General features: G+C 63.1%; 1 long non-coding RNA gene and 1 other non-coding gene across 2 annotated transcripts; one reads left to right on the forward strand and one right to left on the reverse strand.

The window, feature by feature from the left end:
* Positions 1-8804: 8804 nt before the first annotated feature.
* Positions 8805-10568, reverse strand: LOC127490916 (uncharacterized). The gene is made up of 2 exons (XR_011380368.1): positions 9292-10568; positions 8805-9166 (listed from the first exon to the last, which is right to left on the reverse strand). It is a non-coding gene; the product is annotated as an uncharacterized lncRNA (long non-coding RNA).
* A 5162-nt stretch (positions 10569-15730) lies between these two features.
* On the forward strand, positions 15731-15803 carry TRNAK-CUU (transfer RNA lysine (anticodon CUU)). Its single transcript has one exon. It is a non-coding gene; the product is annotated as a tRNA-Lys (tRNA).
* The last annotated feature ends 270 nt before the right edge of the window (positions 15804-16073 follow it).

Consider the following 16073-nt stretch of genomic DNA (forward strand, 5'->3'; position numbering starts at 1 on the left):
CGCCGCTCATCTGGGAAGTCCCTCTGGGTGTCTAACCACTGCTCCTCATGCTGCAGTCATGATTGTCTTCCTGCTTTGTCCTGAGAAGGTTGAAGAGCAGTATCGCCCCTCCAACACACAAAAGCATTAAACCCTTTGTCATGATGCCTGCGCCATTGTAAATACAGCCACCACACATACCCTTGGGTCTCGTGGACTTGCTGGGAAGCGGAGCGTGGGGGCACCCTGGGAAGCCGGAGATGGAAACCCAGAGTCAGGAGGATGAGAGGCCAGGGACCCACAGTCCCAGGACCCCCGCAGGGGTTTCCGCCCCGTGCAGAGACGGACAGGCAGAGGGCAGTGACAGAGAGGTCTGGACCAACAGACAGGCAGCAGAGGAGAAAGAAAGGGGGAGCCGGGAGGGAGACAGGCAAACAAAGGGCTAGACAGACAAAGGGACGGGCGGCCGGGGACAGGCAGACGGGCGAGAGGAAGCCGACGGAGGCGCCCCGGGCAGACACCCGAGCAGAGCTCTCGCCACCTGTCCCCGTCTCTCGGTGTCTCTGGGGGTGCTCTCTGCTCCCGGGGGCCGTCTCCCCCTGGTTTCCCCGGCCGTCCACACGCACTGCCCCTCAGCCTCCAGCCTCCCTGTCTGGGACCCTCTGTCTCCGTCACCTTGCTGACCTGCCCTTCACTCTCCCTCTCAGAGCAATGGAGAACGCTCTGCAGGCTTGGGATGCTTCCACAGGGACAGGAGGGACAGCCCCAGGCCCGGGGGAGGCTGAGAGCAGTACTCAGTGGGCCACCCACCCCTGCCCAGGCCAGGCTTGGCCAATGGCCGAGGTGATAAAGGGTATGGGACCCTCTGTGCCCCGTGGCCACGCTCAGACAAAACAGACTTCAGGCAAGTAAGTGGGTGTGGGTGTGGGGGGCGGGGCTGATTGCCATGTGATTTGCATCTCATTTGAATGTTCCCGGTTCCCAGGCATCCCCAGAGACCCTGTCCCTCCAATCCCAGGCTCTCTGCTGCTCAGCTTGGGGAGCCCGGAGACACTGCGTCCACACGTGTGTCTCATGCACCTTGCTGGCAGCACAAGACCCTCTCCTGCTCTGCCAGGCAGCACCCCCTCCTCCCCATAGAGCCGGCCCCTTGGCCCCCACGGCCAGCCAGGCACAGCGACCTCTAGACACGGCTCGCACGGCCCCACCCCTCTCTGTTTAGTTCAGTGTCGTGGCACCCATGTCCCATATCGGCGCCCACATCCCTGGCTGCTCCGCTCCTGATTCAGATTCCTGCAAACGCACCTGGGAGACAGTAGGTGATGGCCCAGGTGCTCAGGTCCCTGCCACCCACATGGGAGACCTGGGTGGAGCTCCTGGCTCCTGGCTCCAGGCTGACCCAGTCCTCATTGTTACGGGCATTTGCTGGGTGAACCAGTAAATGCAAAGTATCTCCCCTCCGCCTCTCTCTCTCACTCTGCCTTTCAACTAAATAAGTCAACCTTTAAAAATAAATAAATAAATTAGTTATCCTTTAAGGTCAGGCACCAAGCCCTCCTCTTCCATGAAGCCTTCCCTGGTTACACAAACTCAGCACACTCATACTGCAGCTCTCAAGAAATCACACGATTGGGGACTGTGTGGTGGCGTAGCGGGTAAAGCTGCCGCTTGCAACACGGGCATCCCTTAGGGGCGCTGGTTCAAGTCTCAGCTGCACCACTTCCAATCCAGCTCCCTGCTGATGTGCCTGGGAAAGTAGTAGAAGGTGGCCCAAGTGCTTGGGCCCCAGCACCCAGGTGGCAGACACGGATGAAGCTCCTGGCTCCTGGCTTCAGCCTGGCCCAGTCCTGGCTGTTGCAGCCATCTGGGGAGTGAACCAGTGGATAGAAGATATTCTCTCTCTCTCTCTCTCTCTCTCTCTCTCTCTCTCTCTCTGCCTTTCAGATAAATACATACTATTTCTTTAAAAAGAAAGAAAGCAACATGGCCTGCCTTGCCTACCTCCGAAAGACACACATCATCAGAGGGGTCCACTGAGGCACAGGATCCATCAGGCACATTTCCTGTGGCCAGCAAGTGCACAGGGCCCAAGGGCCCCAGGCAGCCTCCCGCGTCCCCAGCTCCTGCCTGCCCTTGTCACTCAGTGAGCAGGGACCAGGGTCTTGGGCTGTGCCCCTCTCCTCCCCCAGAGCCCCTGGCGCGCTCCCGCCACACCGAGCCGCTGGTGGTCTCCCAAGCTCTCCTCACCCTCTCTCTTAAGGGTCGCTCCAGCAGGACTGCCTCCTTCCCCACCCCCAGTGACCCTGGCAAACCTCAGCTCACCCCTCCGAACCCCTGCGCCACTGCTTCCTCTGTGACGTCGTCCTCCAAGGCAGCCATGTCACACGGCTGCCGATGGCTCAGCCTCCCCGCAGGGCTGGGGCCCGTGGGGCCTGCTGGGCTCCCACACGTGGGCCAGAGGTCACTGCCACCGACCTCCCCCTCCCCAGGCGTGCACCTGTCAGGGAGGCCGGGGAGAAGGCCTGGGCCACGGGTCTGCAGCTGTGACTCAGGGCTCTGGGAGAGAGCAAGTGGACGGAGGCAGGTGGAGGGGCAGGGGAGACAGGAGGCAGAGCTGAAGGGGAGGGGCAGACAGCGCAGGGGGGCGAGGAGAGGAAGCCAAGAAGGGCAACGAGGTGCGGCGGAGCAAGGAGGGAACCCGAGCTCTTCCTTTTAATTTTAAAAAAATGCCGCAACGGCCGGAACTGCGCCAATCTGAAGCCAGGAGCCAGGAGCTTCTTCCGGGTCTACCATGCAGGTGCAGGGGCCCAAGGACTTGGGCCATCTTCCACTGCTTTCCCAGGCCACAGCAGAGAGCAGGATAGGAAGTGCAGCAGCCGGAACTCGAACCCGCACCCATATGGGATGCCGGCACTGCAGGCTGCAGCTTAGCCCACTGTGCCACAATGCCAGTCCTCCTGACTTCACTTTAGTTTTTATTTGATTCTTTGTAAGAGAGAGAGCGAGCAAGCCCCTACCCGCTGGCCCACTCCTCAAACACCTGCAATAGGCTGGTGTTTGGGGCTGGGCCAATGCCGGGAGCTGGTGTCCCAAGTGAGTGGCCGGGACTCCAGCGTGTGAGCCCTCAAGGCTGCCTCCCAGGATGTGAATCAGCAGGAAGCTGGGGTCAGGAGCCGGAGCCCGATGTCAAACCCAGGCATGGCAGCCTGAGGCACAGGCCAGATGCTGGCCCCCAGAACCCCAACTTTTCCCGCTCGAGCGCATCCAGCAGAGATCTTGACCTTGGGTCTTAGCATCATTCCCCCTCCATTTTCCTGTCTGAGAAATGGACACATCTCCCCCTCTTCCAGGAGCGAGAGGCTGCGTGCGCCCCACACACTCACTCCCGGAGCCCCCAGCAGCCCCACCAGGCAGGTGGGCACGGAGGCACAGAGGCGGCCGCTTGTGTCCGAGCCTGGGGCCAGCGTCTCTCAGTCAGGAAGACGGGCGGGAAAGAGACGTGGGTGCTTTCTTGCTCTGCTCAGCAAACGGGGGTGCAGAGGGCCAGCCCTCCACGCCCCGCGGAGGGTGCGGAGTTGCAGTGCCTCTCTCTCTCCAGGAAGGGCCTCCCCTGCGTCTACCCGGCCTTTGCCTCGTAGGTTGATGACGCTCTAAGAACCTGATGCAGACAACGGCCCGGCTCACTGTATATCCCGGCCAGGGGCCAGGGGACGGATCAATTCAGGGGCTTCCCTCCCACTCCTCTGAAAGACCCCACAGCCTAGCAGCTGGAGGACCTGAGTGACCACACCCAGCACACACACTCCGGCCCCCAGCGAAGCCCGGCTGGGGGCCGAGGGTCACCGAGGACCCTGGAGTTGGAGGAACAGGCAGCTTCCCTGTGCCTGGCGGCCCCCAGACGCCCATGCTCTGGCTCTGCTCAGGGAGTCTAGCTTGTATCTTTCCTGCTGCAGGGGACAGGAGGGTGGAGTCTGGGCTCCAGCGGTCAGAGGACCCGAAAGAGGACAAGCACTTCAAGCCTTGGGTGGGGGGGCAAGAGTGATGCAAAATTAATTAATTAAAAAACCCAGAAGGGTGGCTCCCCCCGCCCCGTCTCTCCTCCCTGGCAGCAGCAGGAATGGCGGGTGGACAAGTGGGAGGACTGCCCGGGAGAAGGAACAGGTTATGACGTGCAAAGGCTGCGCCCTCCCGCCCCCTCCCCCCAGGCAGCTGGCAGGGACCCGGCCAGGCGGCGGCAGGATGACCAGCACTTCCAGGGAAACTGTGAGCGCTAGGATTACTGGGAATTCTTCCGGCGCTGGACGAGACGGGGGAGAAAAAAAATCCTGGTCCCGGAGCCCCCTTGTGGCCACGCAGGGGCAGGACAGGCAGCTGGGGCTCCCACCGCCCCCGAGCGAGGGCTGGTGCAGGGGCGGCCGCCCCCAGTGCCCCACGTGCTCGCCGAGGCCCAGCCCCAGGGCGGCTGTGGGGGCACGCTAGAAGGGGAGACAGGCCGGCCCCATTGGGCTTCTCATCCGCCACGCACCGGCTGCCACGTCCTGAGCAAGCTTCCTCCCGCCCGGCCTCAGTTGCCCGGAGCTCGCCCGCCCGGGGCCCGCACCGCCCCCCAGGAACGCGGCAAGGACCTCGTGGCAACGCTCTCTGTGTGGACAACTTTGAATCGTTCCTATAAATTTGCTCTCACGTGCAGGCGCAGGGACCGGGCTCTGGCCGCCTGGGCACGGAGGGGGCATCAGGACCCATGCGCTCCGTGCTCCCTACACCCCACCACGCAAGGCTGGTGTTTGACCTCGCCGTCCCCGCGCTGTCTGGGACCTCCAAATCCCACGTCGGAGTGCATGGGTTTCAGTAAGGGCTCCATCCACTCTGGATTCCAGCGCCCCTCCCATGCCCCACCCCCAGAGGCTGCTGTAATGACCCAAGCACTCTGGCCCCTGACATCCCCCTCTGGGGGGGGAGACCCCACGGAGTGGTCCAGGCTCCTGAGTTTGACCTGGCCCAAGGGCCAGCGTTGCAGACCAACAAGTGGCAGAGGTGGCCTGGGGCCCCAGGCTGGGGGGTGGGAGCAGGGGGGTGGGGACAGGGAGGTCTAGGTATCCGCTTGGCCTTCTCACATACCAACTCTCCACTAGCCGACCCCAGGGTCTGGGGGAGACAGCCCCAGAGCGGCCCTGGGGCGAGAGTGCATGGCCACACACACACTCCCAGCTCCCCCTGGTTGTCGCCCGGAGATGAGGGAAGGCTTCAGCGAGTGGGGAGGGCGCAGGCCGGGTGGGGAGGGTCTCCAGCCCACCCTCCAACGTCAGCAGGGCCCTGAGGAGCCTCTGTGGACGCTCACTGAGAGGTCCGAGGGCAATGTGCCCAGGGGCTTGGAGGAGGAGGAGGGTTACAAGCCAAGAGCTGATCCTCGCCTTGCTCTCCACAGCTCGGGAAGTTCTTCCAGGCATCCGCCCTCAATCCCTCCTGCTGGAATGGGAGGGGTTTCTCCCTGGGGATTACTCTAGCTTTTCGCCTCCATTATAAACCAAACAAACACTTCTGAAACCCTGAAGAGGAAGGAGGGGCAGGAACAGGTGATGGATTGCAAGGCAGGGAGCGGACAGAACAGGGGACCCGAGGGTGGGGGACGACCCCTCTCCTCCCGATCCCAGACGCAGGATTCCCAACCACGGACCCCTTTGGAGGAGGACTGGGGACAGATGACAGATGTCCCAGGAGAGGGCCGTGACAACATCCTCTGAATGTATTCCAGGTTATCAGGAACGGGGGCCAGCAGGGAGGAGAGGCAGGGGACAGGAACAGGAAGGAAGAGGAGCCCGCAGAGAGAGGAGGAAGCCCTCCGTGGAGGTCAGGGGGCCTCGTGGGGATGAAGGAGCCCCCGGGGTCTACGTGAACGTGGCTGGGGCTGGCATCGAGAGGCCAGCACGGAGGCGGCGCCTGTACAGCGCAGGTTGGCAGGTGGCTGGGAGCAGTGGGGCCCTGGCTGCACCGGCCCCTGAATCCAGCCAGGTCTGTAGACCAGAGGGGCCCAGGAGTGTGAATTTTGTAGCACCCTGGGGTGACTCTGGCTATCCTGGCCGCATGCTGTCACTCTTCAGGGAATGGAGGGGCAAGGCGGTGTGACAGCATGGTCACCATCTGCAGGCTGGAGCCCGCACACAGAGGCGGAGCTGGGGGGGGGTCTCCTTTCCTCAGCCCCAGTAGGACCCTCCTGGCCTTGCCTCTCTGTTCTGATTTTGCCGGGGCCACCCTCCCACTCCCCAGCCCATGACCAGCGCCCTGCGCTTTCTCTTACCAAGACCCAAGTGGAGCCCACGCATCCGATGCCCTCCCAGCACCTGGTGCCCGGGACGCACTCAGTGGGCGGCCAATCCTGCAGTGAGTGGCTCGGCCCTCCTGGTTCCTACCCAGCGGGCAGGGGAAGGCAAGTAGGGCTCCTGGCTCCTGTCCTCGCCAATCAGGGTCCTGCAGGGAGCTGGGGCTGGGGCACCTGGGCTCCCAGTTCTTCCCCAGCCACCCGGACCCCAGCTGTGGGGTGGTTGCCTTGGCAAGCAAGGTCTACGCATCCTCCAGGGGTACGCGAGGGGGCAGAGCCCTGGGGAGGCCAGGCTAGGACACGGTGCTCCACCCTGCCCCCCAGCCCGGGGCCAGGAGGAAGGCCAGCCAAGCGCCACCCCTGGATGTGTGGGGGCCTGGCTCCTGCAAGAAGATGCATGCCCCTGACCCGGGGCGGGGCGCCCTGCCTGCTCCAGGCCCTCTCAGACTGGGAGGTGTCCCTGTGTCAGCCCCAGGGGGTGCAGGTGCAGACGGGGCTGCAGGAAGGGAGAGTGGAACTGGTCCTGCAAACTGGTCCCTACTGGTCACACTCACAGCCGGCCAGCAGGAAGCAGGGGGTCTAGGGGCAGCCTGAGACGGACTGCGGCAGCGGGGGGGGGGGGGGGCACGAGCAGGGAAGAGGCGCCGAGAAAGGGAAGGTACCCCGCTCCCAGGTTTCCACGTCCCCTCGGTAGCTACTGGGCTTAGCACCACCAGCTTCACGGAGTCCCCAGCGCTCCCCCTCCCCGGCAGCAGGGCACTCATCTGGGAGCCAGGAATCTGGGTCCTCGTTCTGCAGGGACCACCAACAGGCCTTCATTTTCCAAGCTGTTAAAAATTGGGAGGCCAGGGGCTGGCGGCGCCAACATCCCCTATGAGCCCCAGGTCAAGTCCCTGCTGCTCCACTTCCGCTCGAGCTCCCTGCTGATGCACCTGGGAAAGCAGTAGATGACCCAAGTCCTTGGGCCCCTGCACCCACATGAGAGACCCAGAAGAAGCTCCTGGCTCCTGGCTTCAGATTGGCGCAGCTCAGGCCGTTGCAGCCATTTGGGGAGTGAACCAGTAGATGGAAGACCTCTCTCTCTCTCTTTCTCCCTCTCTCTCTCTCTCCCCTCCTGTCACTCTGCCTTTCAATTAAAAAAAAAAAAAAAGTAAACCTCTTTTTAGAGTTTGGAAGGCAGGGGCCAGCGCTATGGCATAGCCAATAAAGCCGCCACCTGCAGTGCTGGCATCCCATATGTGCACCAGTTCAAGTCCCGGCTGTTCCACTTCTGATCCTGCTCTCTGCTGTGGCCTGGGAAAGCAGTAGAAAATGGCCCAGGTCCTTGGGCCCCTGCACCCACGTGGGAGACCCGGAAGAAGCTCCTGGCTCCTGGCTTTGGATTGGTGCAGCTCCAGCCATTGCAGCCATTTGAGGAGTGAACCAGTGGATGGAAGACCTCTCTCTCTCTCTCTCTCTCTCTACCTCTACCTCTACCTCTACCTCTATCTCTACCTCTACCTCTGCCTCTCTGTAACTCTGCCTTTCAAATAAATAAATTAATATTTTTGAAAAAATTGGGAGGCCACAGGGAGGTCTTCAGGACCAAGGCCAAGTGCTTAGAGTTGGCCTAAGGCCGTGGGGTGGGGTGGAAAGAGTCACGGAGAACCAGACTCCTGGGGTCCTCCCACTTGACAGACGGGACACGGAGGAGGCGGGGAGAGCCTGCTGTTCAGGGAAGGAAAGAGATCTCGGCCCCAGTAGCCCTGGCACTGGACCAACTCACAGAGGTGCAGCGGCTCAGGCTCCCCCCCCCCGCCCGGGACTCCCGAGTGGGCGCGGGCACTTTAACAAACCCCAGGGGAGGCGAAGTTCAAGACCAGCAGGCCGCATGGGCCAACACGGAGCCCTCAGAACTCACACAGAACCTGGCTCCTCTGCCGTGAGCACCCACGGGTGTTGCCGGGGCGGGGTTGGCCCTGCTGTGAGGACTCAGGGTGCTTAGTGCACGGTACGTGCGGGACAGCCTGGCCGGCTGCCGCCTGTGTGAGCTCGGGCAAGGCCCCTGGCCAGTGTGTGCCTCCGTCCCCTGCTGTGTGGAATGAGGAGGCCTTAGGAGCTTGCGGAAGGGTCACGCGATGGAGCGATCTGACTCCACGAACGGCGGCCACGGAGCAATGACGGGAGCGCTTACTGACTGGTCCTCAAGAGCCCCAGTCTCAGACACCTGTATCCGGCTGGGCCGGGAGGAAGGGGCTGGGCAGAGACGGGGAGCCGGAGGCAGGGGCTGCGGGGAGGACCAGCAGGAGCCTGCCCTGGGGCCCGCGGCTCTGCCTGGCACGGTTCCCACACTGGCTTCACACTAAAGCCGCAGAACCCCAGCCGGCTGCGCAGCGCTGTGCCACACACCTGCTGTGCCAGCCTAGCCGAGCGGCTTGCCCTCTCTGGGCCTCAGCTCCCTCGGCTGAAGACCAGGGGAGAGGACCATGAGACAGTCTCTGTATGATGCCGATTTGGTGAGTCTGGTGCATTTTATTTAAAGATTTATTTATTTATTTGAAGGCAGAGTTACAGAGAGGCAGAGGCAGAGAAAGAGAGAGAGAGGTCTTCCATCCACTGGTTCACTCCCTAGATGGCCACAATGGGCAGAGCTGAGCTGATCCGAAGCCAGGAGCCAGGAGCTTCCTCCGGGTCTCCCACAGTGGTGCAGGGGCTCAAGGACGTGGCCATCTTCTACTGCTTTCCCAGGCCACAGCATAGAGCTGGAGTGGAAGTGGAGCAGCCGGGACTTGAATCGACTTCCATATGGGATGCTAGCCTTCAGGCTGCGACTTTACCCACTATGCCAGAGCGCTGGTCCTCTGGTGCATTCTGGAACACACAGCTTTGCTCCTGTACGTGGCACAACGTGAGTAACCACAGGGCAGGACCCTCGTTCCCACCTCCCCTCACACAGACACACACACACACACACACACACACACACACACAGTCAGGAGCAGGCACCTGGAACACACCTGGCCTCGCCACACACAGCAGCTCTGCTCTCCCGCAGGCGCCAGGGCCAGGTGAGCCCGGGCACGCCCTCCCCGCGTCTCCCAGGCCGGGCGTCTGCTGCCCCCTGCTGGTCGCAGGCGGGATGGCCGCCGGCCTGGAGGGCGGGGGGATGTCCCGCCCGCCTCGGACGCCCCGCACCCGGCGGCTTCCTTCCGGGCCCCGCGAGGACGCGGGGGAAGCAGGCAGCCGCGGCTGGGCCCTGTGCAGGGGAGAGAAGCGGCCAGCGGCAGACACACGGACAGCGCTTAGAGCCGCAGAAGCCGAGGGCACTAAGCGCCGGGCACTGTCCCGCCTCGCCGCCCCTCGGCGACGGTGCAGGCGCGGGGCCCCCCCGGTCCCGGGTTGCGGGGAGCGAGGCAGACAGGTCCTGCCGCCCCCCAGCCTGCGGCGGCCCTGGGAGCCGAGGCCGGGACACACGGACACGCATCCGGAACGGGGCCGAAGGCTCTAGAAGAAGGAGAGGAGGCGGAGAGCACGACAGGATGGCGGGGAGGCGGGAGGGGAGGGGGCGGGCTCCCCTTTGACCCCAGGGCCCCAAAGATGCTATCAGGCTCCAGACCCGCCGGAAAATCCTTCCCGGATCCGTCCACATTCCAGCCTCCGCCAGGCTGGTTTACAGCCCGGACACTGTTTATGGCCGCCCCATTCTCCGGCCCTTGTCTGCAGGCCCCCAGGGCATCTGGCCGGGCCAGAGGGAGGCTGGCGGGGGCAGGGGTCCCCCTCCCAGCTTCCCAGCCCCTCCTTTGAACCCTGCTGGGCGCCGGAAGGAGGGGGCCGGACGCCCGCCCCAGGGGACCCCGGCCAGGCCCCTTCCTGAAAGGGGCCGCAGACCCCACCCCACCCCGAGCCCAGGCAGGGGCCACCTCACAGGGACCACGGACTCGCACCCCGGCCGACTCCCGGCTGCGTGACCTTGGCCACACGATTGAACCTTCCTTGGCCTCAGCGTGTCCGTCGGTGAAATTAAAATTATAGCTCATGAGCACTGTGGAGGATCTGACGTGTGACAGTGCCCAAATCGCTAGCTGTTGTCACAGAGCTGGGAGCAAAGGCCCAGAGATTTTTTTTTCACCCCGCTTGGTGGCCCTGGCATACACGTTGGCGAATTCTGTCCTCCAGACAGGCAGGCAGCCCCCCGGCTACCGGCTTCCTCAGGCCCACCTCTCACCCGGGCGACCCCGCCCCGGCTCTCTCACGCTCCGCGCCGGGCCGCCGCGGTTTGCGGGCGTGCTGCCCTCTGCCGGCAGTGGGCGGAACTGCGCCGCCCCTCCGCCGTCTGCGGCTTGGAGACCCGCGGCGGTGGGGGCCGAGCCGGCTCCACGTGTCTGAGAAAGGCGCAAGGGGACCCGGCAAAGAACCTTAGGCCACAGGGCCCTGGAGGGGAGGGCTCAGAGAGCCTGTGCGCTAGGAGCCGGGAGAGGCCTGCGTGCGGGATGCAGGGCCGGGGAGCCCCGGGCAGGGAGCTGGGAAGACACAGGCGCCCTCCTCTCCAGAGCTGTCCGGCCGGCCGGAAAGGGCGGAGGGGTCCGAGGGAGGCATGTCTGCGATGCACGGAAAAGGGGAGACAATGCTCCCACCAACCCAGCAGGGAGATGAGTTGTCTGCAGGCGAGATAAGGACTCCAGCCCGGCTGGCCTGGGTGCCCTGAGCCTGCTGAGATAACGCCCAGGACCTGCAGCGAAGGAGGGGGCGGGAGCCTGGCCCTTGCTCTTTCCCACCCTACCACTCCCCCCCTCACAGAGCCGGTGGAAGTCAGGCGAGAGCCCGAGCCCGGGCTGGGGGTGGGGGTCACGAGGTATGGCGGCTCCGCACCACCCCCCAGAGGTGGCATGACGCCAGGTCAGGAGACCCCAAGTCCGTTTTTAGGGACTTCAATGATGCTGGCTGGACCTTTCTCCAGAGCAAATGCCAAGGACTGCAGGGCCCCCGCCTCTGCACCCCCAGACCAGCCATTACCTGCTCCACTCCCCCCCACCGCCCACCGCCCACCACCTCACACACACCCCCTCCCCGCACCACCACCATCGCGGCCGCCAAGAATTCCAAACAAGAGCCTGGGCTCCAGGCCTGGCTTTAGTGTTTATCCCAGGTCGGGTTCTGTCCTGTCAGAAGCTGCCCCCGAAGCTGACCCCCTGCCCTGCCCCCAGAGCTCTGCCCAGGGGATACACTGAACAGGGACGCCCAGCGGACAGCCACCCCCCACACTCCGGGCTGGGCCCGCAGACAGGTGGGGGCCTGCGGCTCCGATCTCCCAGGGATCCCTGCGTTCACCTGCAGTTGGGGAGCGGCCACCTCCCCGAGCCCCCTGGGGTCCAGGCATTCGGCCCAGTTCTGCCCCTTACCTTGCGCCCTCCTGGGTCGGGCCTGCACAGAGCATACCCAGGGCAGGAATAAACAAACAGTGCCTGGGAGAGGGACTGGCCAGTGAAACTGAGCTCACACAGGTCATAAACAGAGGAAGATCTACTGTAAATAAAGAGCGAAGCCTACCATGAACAGACAGTGACCCAGGCCTGGGCAGAGGGACCCCAGAGAGGCCCGGGCAAGGGGCACCATGCTCGCTCTCCTGACCGCGGGCCGGATGGCAATGAGACTCCCAGAGGGGCCTCGGGGTGTCAAACGCAGGTGGAATCTGTCACCTCTCCCCTCCCTCAGAGCCCAGGAGCCAGTGGACAGAGTCCCAGGGGCCAGCCCAAGACCTGAAGCCCACTCCACGTCCTGGAAGGTAGAGGGCAGGTAGCCTGGGGAAGACGGCCTGGGAGGGCATCGCCAGCCACCCTGGCCCGACACAGACGCGGGTCCCAGCCTGAACCCCCAGGTGAGGTGCCAGCGGCACACTGCCCCCTTCTCTCTGCCCCTTGCTCTGCCCCCTGTCCCGTGGCTCTGCCTCCCTTGTCTCTGCTGCTGTCTTCGCTGTCCCAAAGCATCAAGTTGCAAGGCAGCACCTGAGTGAGCCCCAGTCTCAGGGCAGGCATTTGGTGCAGAGGCTAAGTGTCCCCCTCGCGCCTCGGTGAGCCAGAGTTTAAGTCCAGCTCTGCTACAGGCCGGCTTCCTGCCCATGCACACCCCAGGAAGCAGCAGATGACGGTTCAAGTGGGGGTCCCTGCCCCCCACACGGGAGGCAGGCTGGATGGAGCTCCTCATGCCTTGGCTTCTGCCTGGCCCAGCCACAGCCACTGCGACCACCTGGGGAGTGAACCAGCAGATGGGAGAGCTATGTCTGTCTGTCTCTGCCTTCCAAAGAGATAAAAGTTAAATAGTAAATCTTGGCCACTTTGGAAACTCCCGTATGGCTCTCCTATCAAAGGACTGGTCCCCCTGAGGCTGGCTGTGGGCGGTGCCAGGGCACCTGCTCGTCTTCTGGCTCCCGTCCCCGCCCACCCTGGCTCACCTTCCCCTTCTCCTCTGTGTGCACCCCCTCTGAGAGCAGACACTGAAATTGCAAAAGTGTCCAGCCAAGGAGACCCCACGCCGGTCCCAATCTGTAAGAGTGAGGCCCACGAACCTTCCGGAATCTTCCTAGCACGGGGAGACGGTGCAGACGCTGCCAGACCCCAGAGCCATGACCGGCTCCACCGCCACCCCCCACCACGTAATTTCTATTCATAGGGCACAGCTGGGTGATTAATGGCCTGATTAATAATTACTCAGGCTAATAAAATAATTAATTAATTTGGCAAGCCATTATTTATCTGTTCATCCTCAGCCTGAAACTCTGCACCTAGGAGTTTGGGAATCTCCCCTCCAGGCTCTCTCAGAAATGTGATCATTAATGTGGTGCGGGGGGGAGGGGGGCGGCTGGGGAGGGGGAGGGGGCGTCTCTGTCCTGAGCCCTCCCTAGGGAACAGAAGGGGCCTGAGGGCGCTCTGAGGACGCAGCCTGGAAGGAGGAGACAAAATAGCCAGGCAACTTCAAGCCCAGGGAGTGGGGGGAGTGGGATAGGAGCCTGGGAGTGGGGGGTTACATGGGGTTTGGGGGATCCTGGGATGTGTTCTCTCTGGCCATTGATTGATGACAGCATTTTCAACAAATGATCTTTATCTCACCTCTTGTCTTCCAAATTTATGATTTTGTCCCCAAGCCCCAGGCTAGAGGAGCAAGGACTGGGTGAATTCTCGGGTGGGGGGTGGGCAGCCTTGAGAACCCGGTGGGGGGTTTTGGGGGCTCTGCAGGAGGGGAGAGACCGCCCCCCACCATCTGCGTCTGAGCCCCAGAGGAAGGAAGCTTTGCATCGGACTTGGATTTGGGGCCCCAAAATCGAGAGGATCTGGTGCATCCGGCTCCCGGGAGGCAGGGAGCTGACCGCAGGGGAGAGAGGGGACTCTCCGGAGGTGGGGGGCAGCGGCGCCCCCTCCTGGAGGGAGGAATGCGAGCACTGGCTGCCCAGCCGCTCCCTAAATAGGCAGAGGCACCTGTGCCACGTTCTTGGTCCAGGGGCCCTGACACCTGCTCCCCCCATCCGGAGCACAGGCGCCAGCTGCCCGGTCCCTGTTGGCTTCCAGGATGGGCCGGGATGGGCGAGAGCCAGGGGCGCACGGGTTCTAGCTGGGGCGGGGAGGAGGAGCAAACCCTAAGAAGATACGCCCTGGCAGAACCACCATAAAAAGGGATGTGTGGGGGCTGGCGTTGTGGCACAGTGGGTTGAGCTGCCACTTGCGACATTGGCATCCCAGATCGGAGCGCCGGTTGGAGTCCCATTTCCCACCCAGCTCCCTGCTAATGCACCTGGGAAAGCAGCCGAAGTGCTTGGGCCCTGGAACCCATGTGGGAGGTCTGGATGGAGTTCGTGGCTCCTGGCTTCAGCCTGGTCCAGCCGTGGCTATTGAAGGCTCTTGGGGAGTGAACCAGTGGATGGAAGATTCTCTCTCTCTCTCTGTCTCTCTCTCTTCTCTCCCCATGCCACTTGGCCTTTCAAGTAAGAAAAGCCACAGTTTTTAAATCCCATCTTGTTGGGGGGAGCTGAGGCACACGGTGGGCAGTGGAAATGTCTAACAGGGGACATCTGACCTGAGCCTCGGGCAATGAATATAGGGATTTGTCAAGTGAAGGTCAAAAGCCCAGCACGCACCTGGAGACCCGTGAGGGAGGCAGGCCGGCAACTGAGATACGGGTGGCGTAGGCTTGGCCAAGGCATTCTGGGTGGGATATTCTAAAGAGGAACCTGGACCTCTTCTTGTAGGCCACGGGGAGCTACAGCAGGTGAATGGAGGAGAGTGATACGCGATCCGCACTGATTCGTGTTTTAGAAGATGACAGAGCTAAGACGTTCCCTGGGGCACCCGCATCCCGTATTGGCGCGCTCTGGGTCTGAGTCCCAGCTCTGCTCCTGGTTCCAAACACTCCCTGGGAGGCAGCGGGTGATGGCTCAAGTCCTTGGCTCCCTGCCACCCTCATGGGAGCCCCGGATGGAATTCCTGGCTCCTGGCTTTAGCCTGACCCAACCTCAGCTGCTGATGGTATTTGGGAAGTGAAAAAGCACATGGGAAATTTCTGCATCTCTCTGCCTTTCAAAGAAAAAAATAGAAAAGAAAGATTAGAAGGCCGGAACGCACCCGGGCTGGGCGAGCTGGAAGGGCTGCCAGGCTGGGAGGAGGCGGCGGCCAGGGCGCCGGGAGCAGGCAGGTTGGATTGCAAGCTGCCCAGAGCTGCGTGCAAGGAGACCCAGAGCCTGAGCCTGCTGATTGCCCCTCTGCTCTCTGGCTGTCCAGTGTGGGTGCGGGGCTGGCCAGGAAAGCTGGTACTTTGATCCGCTCACACTTCTAAGAGGTGGGAGATTAGAGCCAGGCCTGGCTGGGGGTCGGCCGTCTGGGAGCCTTGGGAGTTCAGCAGGAGGGGGCGTGGCAAGAAGAACCAGGAAAGGCGAACAAACCCGCCCATTCGGCGGTGCCTGCCGGGGAGGGGCGGTGCGGCTGTGCCCGCTGTGGCCAGCAGAGGGCGCATGGGAAGCGGGCTGTACCCGGAGACGGTGCTGGCGCTGCGGCTGCGCGGGCCTGGGTGCCCTCTGCTGGGCAGGCCGCGACTCGGGGCTGCCCCAGAGGGGTCCCCACCCCCGGCCCGCGGGGCTGCACCCCGAACCCCGCTGGCCCTGGACAATCGGATCTTGGATCTGGAACATCCAGTCCTGGGGACCACCCGTCGCCACCCCAGCTTTTGCGCCTCAGGACCCCGCCCCCTCCCGAGCCTCGGGTGCACCTGCTATGCACCCCTACGCTGCGGGGTGTCCGCGAGGCTCCCTGCGGCTCGCCCTCGCCTAAGACAAAATGCGTCCTCTCCCTCCCCTCGCTTTGGGCGGCCCTTTCAGCAGCCCGAGTGAACGAGACAGCAGTGGAAGCCCATTTCACGGAGGAAGAAACGGAGGTTTCAGACCCAGGTCGCAGAACGCAAGCTTCAGTCCTAACTGCCCGGCTAGCTCAGTCGGTAGAGCATGGGACTCTTAATCCCAGGGTCGTGGGTTCGAGCCCCACGTTGGGCGGTGTGGAGTTTGTCTTTTCATGACCAACTTTATAGCTGCCAGGTGCCCAGGTGACCCTGCTGTGTTTCTGACCAAGAGGAGGTCGCCCATGGAAACTGGGACCCCAGCCAGCTGCCGAGTGGGGGCTTTCCAGGGGCGGCCCTGAGCGCACCCCAGGGAGGGGTGGCATGGGCAAGTCGGCAGCCCGGGGCTCGGGCCTGGCTAACCTTCGACTGCATCCCCCCCTCCATGGGTGGCAGCTCGTTTTCAGCCTGGGAGAGACATCGTGCC

Source organism: Oryctolagus cuniculus, chromosome 11, assembly GCF_964237555.1.
Source record: "Oryctolagus cuniculus chromosome 11, mOryCun1.1, whole genome shotgun sequence".
NCBI classification, from domain to species: Eukaryota; Metazoa; Chordata; class Mammalia; order Lagomorpha; family Leporidae; genus Oryctolagus; species Oryctolagus cuniculus.